The 13,545-nt window shown below is 41.1% G+C and overlaps 1 protein-coding gene across 3 annotated transcripts in view; it reads left to right on the top strand.

The window, feature by feature from the left end:
• The window catches only part of FHIT (fragile histidine triad diadenosine triphosphatase), a 1,485,355-nt gene that overhangs the window by 21,730 nt on the left and 1,450,080 nt on the right, over nucleotides 1-13,545 (top strand). For all 3 annotated transcript variants that reach the window (XM_065933362.1, XM_065933361.1, XM_065933363.1), the window contains exon 2: nucleotides 13,351-13,399. The gene's annotated coding sequence lies outside the window, so the exon portion shown is untranslated. The remainder of the gene's footprint in view (nucleotides 1-13,350; nucleotides 13,400-13,545) is intronic.

Here is a 13,545-nt window from a genome sequence, read left to right on the forward strand (position 1 = left end):
AATGCTGTTCTCCTTTCAGGACTTAATGTTCCTGTATTGTGACCATATCTAGAAGTGACATGGAGCATAGTTATCATTTTGGATCTATTCAGAGTTATAGCTTGAAGAGAGATCACTTTGAAGGTGGCTACTTCACTTGCTGAGATTGGAACCAGATCCTTATTCCAAAGACGTCTTTACTTTTAAAGTGAAACTTTATTAAATTATTTTAAATTGATGTAAAAACTGAGTTAAAGAGTGTTTTAAATATGTGAAAAAGAAATACACAACCTTTCCAATAAGAAGGGCTCCTGTTGACACTTGTTGGTACACTTGAGGAGAAATTTCCATCCTTAACAGAACCATGTAAATTTTCCAAAAACCAATAGCAAAGACTGGATCTCATAGCCTGACCTCCTATTACTCTGCTGTGGATTACTGGTCAGGTGACATAGTGTGGATTTCTCCAAGCCCATATACACTACCCCAAAATGGTGGATATAAAGGAAAGTGTAGAGAGAGCAAGGCAATTAGAGAGAAGCTTAAAAGGTATGAGAAATAGATTAGTCAGTGAAAAACCATCTTATGTCTGCTTGAATAATGAGTCACAGGAAAATGAAAACTTCTTTAACTATGAAAGTTTCAGCAAGAAGAAAATGTTAGGCCTTCTTGGTGTTAGTTTAATGCAAAATAAGATAGCATTTAAGAAGTCTCTGCTTCAGCATCATATTGACAGTGCCCCTCGCTTGAGTCAGGGATTGGGGACTTACTGAGACACACCATCTGGCAAAATAAGGAAGACCAGTCTTGTGCCAGCTGAAAAAGCTGCATCAGTTCCAACTCTTGTGTACTTTGCACATTACTGGTTGCCTCGCAAAACGTTTATCACTTTTTAATTAGGAAGGACTGAAGGAGCTTAGTACCCCGAAGAAAATGTCAACAGCCCAAAGAAAGAGAAATCATCCGCTGGGTCATTAGGGGCAGTAGGTGTTTCACTTTGAGCTTGCAGGACCGTTTCGTACCAGAATCTTTGTTGAGGGGACATGTGTCCTTGGGGTGTCTGCGCAGAACTGGGGGTCTGGTTTTTCTATTATTCTGACAGTTTCCCCCACTTGTTTCTCCTGCAGCATGGCCAGACCTTGAAAGCACATGCCGAGAGATCACCTCTGCTCTGCTTCTTGGCCTGTCGTGTAAACTGTGGCCTGTCATGTTCATTAAAATGAAAATTTGTCGAATGGAATTTGCCCGACTGGCAGAATAGTTTAAATGTCAGATGTTGTTAGGCTGGGATATAAATATTATGTTTCCATTGTTAATTAATTGCAGCGCCTCAGTACCAGTGATCCAAAATCCAATTTAGTCTGCAATAGGCCTGTGGATAAGGGCCAGAGATAATGAATGCAGAGGGAAAAAATGTACTCAGAGTTTCCATTGTATCTGTCAAGGTCCTCTTAGAAAAATAGCAAATTTTGGTGTATCACTATAGTTCAAGAGGGGCAAAACAAGACAGAATTAAGATTTATTGTCTTTTGCAGCCTCTCAAATGTTCCTTACTGTTGCATCTCTTCCGCTGCTCTAGCCCGAGTGTGTCCCAGCATCAAAATTCCCAAAAGATGCCGGGCTCTGTCCCCTTTCTGTGTCCTTTCTGTCCCCCCACCCTGTTGTTTCCGCCTCTGAGTCTGTTGTTATGTTTCCAGCTCATTTCAGACTTGTAGAACTGGGCTCTGTTGCCCTGTAATCCTGCTCAATTCTCTTTGCAGTGTTCATTTTCCTCTCTTCCATTTACCATCAACTCTTCCTTTCTTTTTCTTTCTGTCCTTTGTTTCAGTCCCCAGGCTCAACAGCCTGTCTGTCAAGTCTGCCATCGTTTGTTAAGATCATTTTGCTTCCAAATTGAGCTGGTGGCTGAATATCACTCAGAATACTGCTGCTCGAACTGTCTGCATTAGAAAGAGGAGCAGAAATCTTGCCGCTGGGGCCCAGACCTCAAAACCGACTGTTGCTGCAAAGCCCTGAGCCGGCAGGCGTTTGTGACCACCATTCTCAACCAATATTTTGCTGAATACTTGCTGTGAGCATGGCATCTTACCCGGCCACCTCTCTGGGTTCCAAAGGCAAGTGGGTGTGCCAAGCAGAAGAGGACTAATTAAGACTTTGGAAGGCAGGGCCAATGTGGTCCAGTGGTCAGGGACCCTCATTTAATTCCTGGCATCCTGGTCCCTGCCAACCTCGTTCTGCCCCTGCAATTATCCCAGCTGAGAAGCGGGGAAGAGAAGATGAACTTTGGTCTGCTCTGAGTTTCCCGGTCCAGCAGTGTCTGTCAGATTAAAAACGAGAGGGAAGGAGGCCAGAGAATCTTCCAGATGGAGAGTTCAGAGGAGGGCACAACCAGACTCCCTCTCGGCAGTGACGTAGCCAGGCCATTCAAGCCTTGGGCCAGCAGCCAGGTGGAGGGCAAGCTGTTGCCTGACCCTGCAGTGGAGTGGAGCAGGGGCCGCCAGAGCCGCCACCCCTGGCTTTGGGTGGAGGTGCTTGCAAACCGGGCGCATGCAGGCCACATGGTGGAAGCAGAGCATTTTATCCTGAGGACTGGCAGGCTGTTGGGAGGTAGGGCCCTCCATTCTGGATTGCTCTTAAAGGATGAGTTCCCCAAGTCACGTAGATAGCTGCAAAAACCAGTTGGAAATTGGTGTTCTCCATCCTCTCTGTTTCTTCCTTTGGAATGAATCAGCCGTGTAGTAAAGGTGACCTTAGATAGGCAGGAGGCAGTTGGAGCAGCAGTGACCCTACATTCTTGGATGGACCTGCATGTGGACAGCAGTTGCAGGCAGCAGGGGTCTGGCGGAGACAGGGTGCACTGACATTCACTCCCCACACCTCTTGATAGCATGATTTTGTAATGAGATTCTGTGTTCATTGAAAAGTATCCCACATGGATACTTCAGGAATAGGGTTTTGCTCAAATGAGAACTGTTTTTTAGACTAAGGTAATCTTAGGTCTATGAAATGGAATAATAATGAATGAGGCTAAACACTGAATGTCTGGTTTAACCTTACTTAAAAGTTGATTATTTTAACGTTGCGTCTGTACAACCTGTTTCTCTCTGAGATGAACCTCTTTTTCTCCAATTCAGGTTCTTAGAGTTCGGGAAGGGTTTGTGCTATTGGGAGCAGAGCTATTTGACTTGAAATGTCATCTCATTCTAAGAAAACATACTGAGGCCACATTAGGGCATCCCTGTGCAAATGTCACATTGTCAGAGTGTCTCCTCCTAGGATTAGACTAGCCATGGTACCTCCAGCCCTGTCTTGTGGTCAGACAAATCCAGTGACTACCCATAGCCAGGGCGCCAACCTGGCCAGGGTCATGCTCCCCGAGATCTCATGGAATTTGATTTGTCTTGAACTCTCTGAATGTTAAGATGCTAATTATTGGTTGATTGGTATTCTGCTCCCCAGATGTCACCTAGTGATTTTCCAGGGCTCGTGCTACTTAGCAAATTTATTTTTCCAATGCCTAGCAAATGTTACAACATTGAACAAGTGTAGTGAAGATGAGTTGTGTTATATTTTGTGTGTGTACATGTTTGTGTGTGTCTCAGGCCATTGAAGTATAGACTTCTGTAGAGAGATACTTTTCATCTTAAAAAAGCCTAGAGTACAAATTAAGAAAATGAAAAAAGGGAACAAAAATAAAAAACTAAAGAATTTTTAATCAGTTTTCAATTTTAGTAATAACACAGACATAATTTCTTTAAGCAAACTTCCTTAAGTGTTACATGCTTGACACCGTCTTGGAGGATGTGGATTCAACAAGGAACATGAAAGGTGTGGCTGTATCAGCTGCAGATGAAAGGTTACTGTGTAGACGTTCAGTGCTTTTGTTTAAGATAAAAATGAGGCACTGACAAAAAAGAAAAGAAAGATGTGGTTGGTACCTTTGTTGAACTTAGAGTCTAATGGAAAAACTTTCATGTACATTTTGACAGTATTGCTATCCATGACAATAACAATAGTTATTGACAATTATCCATGTTAATGACAAAACTAAGGAATGGGGACTTCCCTGGTGGTCCATAGGTTAAGACTCCACACTCCCATTGCAGGGAGCCCTGGTTCCATCCCTGGTCAGGGATCTAGAATCTGTGCACAGCTAAGAGTCCGCAGGCCATAACTAAAGATGCTGCGTGCTCCCACATGTCACAAACAAGGAAGGAAGATCCCGCACATGCCACAACTATGCGTTTGCATGCCACAACTAAAGACCCCAAGTGCTGGACTTCCCTGGTGGTCCAGAGGTAAGAATCTGCCTGCAAGTGCAGGGGACACATGTTCGATCCCTGATCTGGGAAGATCCCACATGCCTTCAGACAACTAAGCCCACACACCACAACTACTGAGCTCGTGCTGGAGAGCCTGCAAGCCGCAATGAGAGAAGTCACAATGATGCACACTGCAATTAGAAAGTAGCCCACACTTGCCGCAACCACAGAAAGCCTATGAGAAGCAACAAAGACCCAGAGCAGCAATAATTAATTGAAAAGATGCCAAGTGCTGCAAGACCCATCATAGTTAAATAAATAACTACAAATATATATATTTTTTTAATTTATTTTTTTCCATTTATTTTTGTTAGTTGGAGGCTAATTACTTTACAGTATTGTAGTGGTTTTTGCCATACATTGACATGAATCAGCCATGGATTTACATGTGTTCCCCATCCCGTACAAATATTTTTTAAAAAACCCCCAAACTAAGGAATGTTCTGATCTCCCCTCTCAATTCTAAATATATCAGTTTCACAAATTCTGAAAATATAAGAAACAAACACATATACATTGAAATAAAACTTTGGAGAATATATCTGAGAAGTGTCAGGTTTTGGGGATCTTTTCTGCTGTTTCTTGTGAGGGTTAAATCAGTATGGTGATGATGAGATGGTGATTCAGTCAATAAGTTGTGTCCGACTCTTGTGACCCCATGGACTGTAGCCCATCAGGCTCCTCTGTCCATGGGATTTTCCAGACAAGAATATTGGAGTGGGTTGCTATTTCCTTCTCCAGGGGATATTCCGGACCCAGGAATCGAACCCGGGTCTCCTGCATTGCAGGCAGATTCCTGCATTGCAGGCAGATTCTTTACCAACTGAGCTACCACTGAACTAAACCAGTATGCAGATTCTCAAATAATTCCATGTGTTTAAAATAATCATTTATCATCAGGTAGTTTAACCAAGGCTATGTTTTCCAACTGCCTGGTTTTCACCAATATGTAGAAAATGGTTCAAGAATCTTCTCTTAGTTGCAAACTGACTGTCATTTGAAAGAATGTTGCAATAATTTGTCTGCAGTAACAGCTAACTGGGACATAAGAAGGGAAAACAGGGCTGAATTTATTCATTGTCTTCATTCGTTCTTGTCTCTTCATTCCTGGGTGAACAGACTTCCTTCTTAGGTATGTACATAGTTGTTAAAAGACTTAAAGGGCAATAACCAATCGCTTAATGTGGCAGTCCAGTCAGGTGAGGACTGCAGAATGCAACAGTGAAGGCAGATTGCTCCATTCCAGGCAATGCTGCCTTACAGAAGGTGCAACTGATGGTTCCCAGAGATAGGTTTTAATTGTGGGAAGATAAATGACAAACAAAAGACTTAAAAAAAAAAAATTTGAGAAAAATGTTTCTTTAAATTCAGACAGTTTTAAAGGGGGCTGGGGGCTAGATAATGGAGTGAGGGGACTTGGGAGTGATAAAGATTTTCTGGGCTGCTATCCTCTGAAAAGCCACTAAGATAAATCAATTGTGTTATTGGCCTGTGCCGCTCTGCCTCCATGATTATGTCTTTCAGGAGCAGCCAAACCCTAAACTTCTTTGGATTCATTTAAATCTAGTCTGTGTCTTGCAGGAGGTCACATGAAGGTTACAGAGTCCACTTGCTCTAGAACAAAATGGGGATAAGTTACATAGGAGGGGAGTGGGAGAAGGTGTAAATGGGAGAAGGCATTGTAGCTGCAGGTGAAAATGTTCTCATGGCCATTGGAAGTTTAGGTCCTTGAATTTTGGGGTCAAGACAAGAATGGGAAAGAGAGGCAAGTTTGAGCAGATATGCTTGACTTTTGTCCAGGGATAAGTACTTTGGGCACTAGAGCAAGAGGTTTCTGATCTTGACCTGTTCTACTTCAGATATCTAGCACAGGTATATGGACAAATGTTTGAGTATCAGAGATATATACAAAGACTGTGGAGTCCACTTGTGCAGTTGACTCTTGAACAAGGAGGAGTTAGGGAAACTGAGTGGTGTATATATTTGTGTATAACTATTGTTGGCCTTCTGTGAATGTGTCCATATCTGGGATTCTGTGGATTCAATAACCACGGATCATGTATTACTGTAGTACATACTTATTGAAAAAAAATTCCATGTATAAATGGACCAGTGCAGTTCAAACACTTGTTTAAGGGTCAACCGTACTTGTTTATTCAGTAAGTATTGGCTGACTGACTAGTGCCAGTATAGAATCTGGGGCTCAAATTAGGTAGGCAGGGTGAGGTTGGCTTGAACAATAAAAGTCATAGATTTTAAAGAGTTTAGACATTAATTAAGATCATAAAGCATAAATACAGGAGAAAGTAATAATTTAAGACAATAGAGACTTCCCTGGTTGTCTAATGGCTAAGACTCCTTGCTCCCAATGCAGGGGCCCAGGTTCAACCCTGGTCAAGGAGCTAGATCCCATATGCCGCAACTAAGATTTCTCATGCCACAGCTAATGCAGTCAAATAAATAAATTAAAAAAAAAAAAACCTTTTAAAAACAAAGCATGCATGCCTACCGAGAGGCATTATATGATTAAGGTGAGAACAAAGCTCTGTTTTAAGACCAGTCCCGCCTCCTGGCCCTTTACCTTTCCGGGAAGGAGCCTTCTGTAATCAGCAGTTCTTTCTTACTCATCTGCTTTCAGCCTCTTGATCTCAACTGGATCTTCTCATCACCTTGACACCTGCTCAGCCGGTACAGTTTACAGACAGTGCGAAGAAACCCTCTTTGAGTCCTTTATCCTCTAGTTGCTACTTTCTTTCCTCCCCTTCGCATCTGAACGTGCCTAATACTGTCTTTGCTGTCTTCATTTTAACGATTTCCACTTATTTCTTAACCGATTCCAAACTGAATTCCGTCTCAGACCACAAAACAGTTCTCATTTCGGTTCCTCAGTGACCTTCACATTGTAAAAAGGGTAGAGCTGGCGCGAAGCTGTGAGGGTGAGAGGCTGTTAGCATGGGACTTTTGGCGCGAGACGATATCGCGAGACAGTTTGCACGAGACCCCTCTGTGTGACCGTTAGTGGGAGAGCGTTAGCGTGGCAGAGTTCTTGTTCAGTTAGCTTTACGGTGGTCCTCGCGATAGAGAGTGTGGTGAGCGGCGGGTCTCTGCCTTCTCCCCGAGGCCTTCCAGAACCTGACCTTTCCTGCAGGTGAGCTGAGGGGCCCAGGGACAGGCCCAGGGCTGTGTCTCGCAGAACTCCAGAGCTCTCGTCACAGCCGCCCACAGGAAGCAGTGGCGGCTTTGGAGGCGCCCAGGCCTTGAAGCAGCAGTGAATCTCTTCCCCCATCCCCACTTTCCCCTGTGACTTAATGACAGTCGCGGACCGTGGAGGTCGCAGCAACTGGACACTGCCGTGACGGTAACAGCTTCAACCCAGCCACCATTTTGTGATGAGACTCACGCCACAAGTAGAGGCCACAGGAAGTATTTCGCTGACAGCCCCAGAACGGCCTCAGCTAACCCTCAGCACCTGGCTGACGCTTGAGGGAATGAACCTTCAGATGATTCCATGCCCCAGTTTTCAAGCATTCCACCTGAGGCCTCAGGCAGTGTAGCATTAAAAAAAGTCAGCTCATGTCACTCCATCAGAATTCTTGTTCCCTAGAAACCATAATAGATATTAAATGATTATTATGAAGTCATTTTAAGTAGTTTGCACTGAATCAATACATAGCCAATGGAAATAACCTATTATTATTGCTAACTTGTACTTTGCTGAATATTAACTCATTTCTACCAACTTTCAGTTCCTATTTGCTTGGTGTATAGTTTTCTATACTTTTCTTTACAAAATCTCTTGTTTTAGATGTGTTTCTTACAAACATCAGACAGCAAGGTTTTTAAACATTCATTTTGAAAAGAAATTATTTTAATAGATGCATTTAATCTGCTTACTCTGATTACTGACATGTTTAAACTTACTTTACAGGCCCATTCATTGTTGGGCTGGTCCTGACATTTCTGTTTTCTATTTACTGTGTTTTCCTTTGCTTCTTTCTCCATCCCATTCCAATTTGCTGAAAAAAGAGAATTGGTTGTGTTTTCTATTCTCTAGATTGTTCCCTTCACTGGTTTGGATGTTTCTGTTCTTTTGATGATTACTCTTATGTTTTAAAACTGTGAAATATAATATGCATATAAAATAATTTTTGAAAATGTATATCTGCAGTTTAAAGACAATAATAAGCTGAACATCCAGATACCACTCCCCAAGACAAGAAGCAGAGCATTATCACATTCCAGAATCCTTTTAGAGAATTCCTTCATTACGAGCTCTTCCCTTGCTCTCAAGATAAACATAGCCTGAATTCTGTATACATCATTCATTCTCTTGCTTTTTCTTCATAGTTTTTGCCACTTCCATGTTGTATTTCAAAACATGATAGCATTATTTTTGCCTTTTTGAACATTTTATATGTGGAATAACATATATAGTCTTCTGTGACATGTTTCTTTCATTTTATACCATAATTTTGAGAGGCATACATGTTGATGTGTGTAACTGGTTCATTGATTTCTTGAAGCTGTATAATATTCTGTTGTAAGAATCTGTACAAATGTAAATATGTTTGTTCACTGTATTGTTGATAGATGTTTCCATTGTCTTTAGTGTTTCTTGGCATCCTAACATTGATGATCTAAACATTTCTCTTTGAGCATATATGAAAGAATGTCTTTGGTTGTGTACACAGAGAAAGAAATGCCAATATTCCTTAACAAGTTCATCAGTAGCTTTAATGCATATCTTTAGCAACTGAATCAGAATCTCTTCCTCCTAAACAATTCATCCTCCGCTCCTTTGTTCTGTATAATTCTAGCCAACCACTTGTGCATGCTCAGTCACTTCAGAAGTGTCTGACTCTTTGTGACGTTATGGACTGCAGCCCTCCAGGCTCCTCAGTCCATGGGATTCTCCAGGCAAGAATACTGGAATGTGTTGCCATGCCCTCCTCCAGGGGATCTTCCCGACCCAGTGATTGAACCTGCGACTCCTGCAGCTCCTGCACTGCAGGAGGTTTCTTTACTTATTTCATCTTATTTGAAAACCCTTAAAATTGGTTGTTTTTATAGGTTTTTTTTTTTTTTACAACCAGTCCTTATTAATTTTTATCCAATATCCATTATTTGTTACTGAATTTACTATATTTACCACCATACATGCTAATATAATTTGGTGAGCGTTGCTTTTTGTTCCTCTTTCCTTCCTTCTGAGATCAGTTCCTTCTTATTCAAGGATACCTTTTAGTATTCCTCTCAGCAAAAGTAAACTACTGTGAGCAGGAAACAGCTTTTTTTTTTTTTTTTTTTTTTTTAAAAATAACCTAGCTGTCATTCTTGAATGATAATCGGTTTAGCATGGCTATAGAGTTTTCCCTGAACTTTTTTCCTTTTGGAACTTAGGACACGTTATTTCACTGCTGCCTTGCATTTTTTTTTTTTTTTTTTTTTTTTGCCATTCATGATTATTTTATTCATGACAAGATATTCAAGCAAGTGGAGCCTAGTTTCTCAGAAACTGGGAGGCAGGTTGTTCTCACTGGTTCAATTTAAGGCTTTCTTTCTATCTCTGGTGCTGTGGTTTCCTTCTATTGTATATACCTGTAGATTTGCTTTCATTTAGCTTGTTGAGGTCTTGGCATGATGTTTTCAAGAGGATTCATATCTTTCATTCTAGAAAATCTGCACTTTTTTTTTTTTCATATTGATCTTCTCACTTTTAAGCTATACTGTAATTTGTTAAGCATTTCTCTGTGGTTGGAATAGAAAGGGATACTGCTTAATCTCTGTGCTGTTAGACCATAAGTCTCTCAGGTTTTAGAAAATGTAGTATTTTGTTTTATCTAGCCTTCCCCAAATTATGTTTCTTTCAACACTATTTCAATCCACATAGCCTAGGGGAAAGGAGAAATTAAAAAAAAATTTTTATGGAGGGATAATTGCTTTACAATTTTGTGCTGGTTTCTATCAAGTATCAACATGACTCAGCCACACGTATGCATATGTCTCCTCCTTCTTGAACCTCCCTCCCATCTCCTACCCCATCCCACCCCTCAGCATTGTAACAGAGCACTGGGTTGAACTCCCTGTGTCACAGAGCAAATTCCCACTGGCTATCTGTTTTACAAATGGCAATATATGTATTTCCATGTACTCTTTTTAGTCATCTCATCATGTTCTTCCCCTACTGTGTCCACAAGTCTCTTCTCTGTGTCTGCCTCTTCATTACTGCCCTGCAAATAGGCTTATTAGTACCATCTTTCTAGATTCCATACACATGCGTTAATATACAATATTTGTCTCTCTTTCTGACTTACTTCACTCTGTACAATAGACTGTAGGTTAATCCACCTCATTAGGGCTGACTCAAATGCATTCTTTTTATAGTTGAGTAATATTCTGTTGTATATATGTACCACAATTTTTTCTTATAGTTTTAAAAAAAACATTTTTAATTGAAGGATAATTGGTTTATAGCATTGTGTTGGTTTCTGCCGTACATCAACATTAATCAGCCATAGGTATACATATGTCCCCTCCCTCTTGTACCTCCCTGCTTCTTGCCTCCCTTTCCCACCCCTCTAGGTTGTCACAGAGCCCCGGTTTGAGTTTTCTGAGTCATATAGCAAATTCCCACTGGCTATCTATTTTACATATGATAATGTAAGTTTCCATGTTACTCTTTCCATACATCTTGCCCTCTCCTCCCCTCTCCCCATGTCCACAAGTCTAAGTGAAGACTTATTTCACTCTGTGTACTAGTCTCTAGGTTCATCCACCTCATTAGAACTGACTCAAATGCCTTCTTTTTTATGGCTGAGGAATATTCCATTGTATATGTGTACCACAGCTCCTTTATCCATTCATCTTTCGATGAACATCTAGGTTCCTTCCTTGTCCTAGCTATTATAAAAAGTACTGTGCAATGAATATTGGGGTACATGTGTCTCTTTCAATTGTGGTTTTCTCATGGTACATGCCCTGTAGTGGAATTGTTGGGGCATATGGTAATTCTATTCTTAGTATTTTAAGAAATCCCCATACTGTTTTCTATAATGACTGTTATCAATTTACATTCCCCCAACAGCGCAAATACTTCCCTTTTCTCCAAATCCTCCCAGTATTTATTGTTTGTAGATTTTTTAAATGATGACCTTTCTGACTGGTGTGAGGTTATACATCATTGTAGTTTTGATTTGCATTTCTCTAATAGTGAGCAGTATTGAGCATCTTTTCTTGTGCTTGTTGACCATCTGTATGTGGAAGGAGAAATTTTGATGTTGTTCTATAAAGGCATCTTATCTCCTGCATTAGCAGTCTAAAGTTTACATCGTAGCCCCCAAGTCTGGCCTTGTTCTTTGGTGGTCATGCATCTGCAATGATGGGTTCTATGGTTTGATGGGGGCTGTGAAGAAAAATAGCCCAGTAGGGTCTGAAGTAGTTACTTAGGACACTGATGGAAAAAAAAAGAAACATGAGAAAACCATGGAGTTGTTGACTCTTCCCAGTTGCTACACCTTGAGAGAGGTTAGGACTTAGACACAAATGAGAGAAATAGGCCTATTCTATTTTTTTTTTTAATACAGAGTGATCTCTCTTTTAAAAAAGTATTTATTTAGTTGGCTACACTGGGTCTTATTTGCAGCATGTGGAATCTTTAGTTGCAGCATGCAAACTCTTAACTGTGGCATGTGGGATCTACTTCCCTGACCAGGGGTGGAACCCGTGCCCCCTGCACTGGGAGCTCAGAATCTTAGCAACTAGGTCACCATTTACTTATTTATTTATTTGTAATTTTAAAAAATCTATTTATTTTTGGCTCTGGTGGGTCTTTGCTGCTGCATGTGGGCTTTCTCTGGTTGCAGTAAGCAGGGGCTACTGTTTGTCATGGGTAGGCTTCTCATTGTGGTGGCTTCTCTTGTTGGCTGGCTCATTGGTCGTGTTGCATGGGCTTAGTTGCTCTGCAGCATGTGGGATCTTCCCAGACCAGGGATCAAACCGGTATTCGATATTGCAAGGCATATTCTTAACAATCACCCAACCAGGGTAGCTCCACCATTTATTTTTAATTATGGAATCAACATATAAGTAATGGTGAACCATTATAGAATCAGCCCTTTGAAACCTTAAATTCTTACTACTGTTTAGCAACTATGCTTTACCACTTTTCCTATCATATTGACTTGTGTGTAGTTAGTGCATTGTTTTGGTCACAGGCAGCTTAATTTAACATGTCTAGATTTGATTTGAAAATGCCAAATGTAGCTTACTCTGTTTTGTGAGTTTCTCCCTACTGAGAGAAGGCTACACTCTATCTTGAGAAAGGAGGATTGTATGTGTAAGCTTGCACACATATACTCATAGAGGCAAATGGTGAGGTCTGGTTTGGAAGGGCCATGCACCTTCTATGGTTCAGTGGTAAAGAATCTGCATGCAATGCCGGAGACGCAGGAGATAGAGGTTTGATCCTTGGGTAGGGAAGATTCCTTGGAGGAGGAAATGGCTACCCACTCCACTGTTCTTGCTGGAAAAACCCCATGGACACTGGAGCCTGGTGGGCTACAGTCCATAGAGTTGCAAAAAGCCAGACATGACTGAGCGACTTACACATACACCTCATATAAATGGAAGGGGCTATTCCAAGTAAAACTTCCAGGGAAATGGAAATTGAGTGTGCAGGAAAGATGGTGCTAAATAATACAAAATGCTTGGTCAGATCAAGTGTGCTGCATAATGTTTGATTTGATTTTCATCTCTTCACTTTATAAGGCTTCTGTTGAGAAGTTCACTCCCTTCTGCTAAGGAGATCACACCCCAAAAAATTAGACTGTAGATCAGGTTTGTGTGAGTCAATCCTGGGTAGATGTGTGTGCTGTTTTCAGTTTACGACTGTGTCTTTCATTGGCCTTTTGTGCAGGAGGTATGAGGCAAGAATATTATCAGTGGTTTATTTGGCTAGCATCACGTATAATGCATATGGAAATTCTGCTTGGAGAACATTTGCTGTTTTATTCGCTGATAACTCAGTGCTTTCGTTTTTATCTTTTTGTAGCTTTGAAGCTCAGCAAAGAAGGGAAGTCCATTGAGAACAGTCTGTAAAGGTAAGTGTATTTATTACATGGCCTTGACAAACATTGCCTTTACAACATTGATTTTTCTTTTATTCAGAGATTTAAACACTTGGATTAAAGATATAGCTGACAGGACAACTTCCTTAACCACCTGCTTGTCCTCCCTCACAGGCAAA

This window comes from Muntiacus reevesi, chromosome 4 (assembly GCF_963930625.1).
Source record: "Muntiacus reevesi chromosome 4, mMunRee1.1, whole genome shotgun sequence".
In the NCBI taxonomy this organism is placed as follows: Eukaryota; Metazoa; Chordata; class Mammalia; order Artiodactyla; family Cervidae; genus Muntiacus; species Muntiacus reevesi.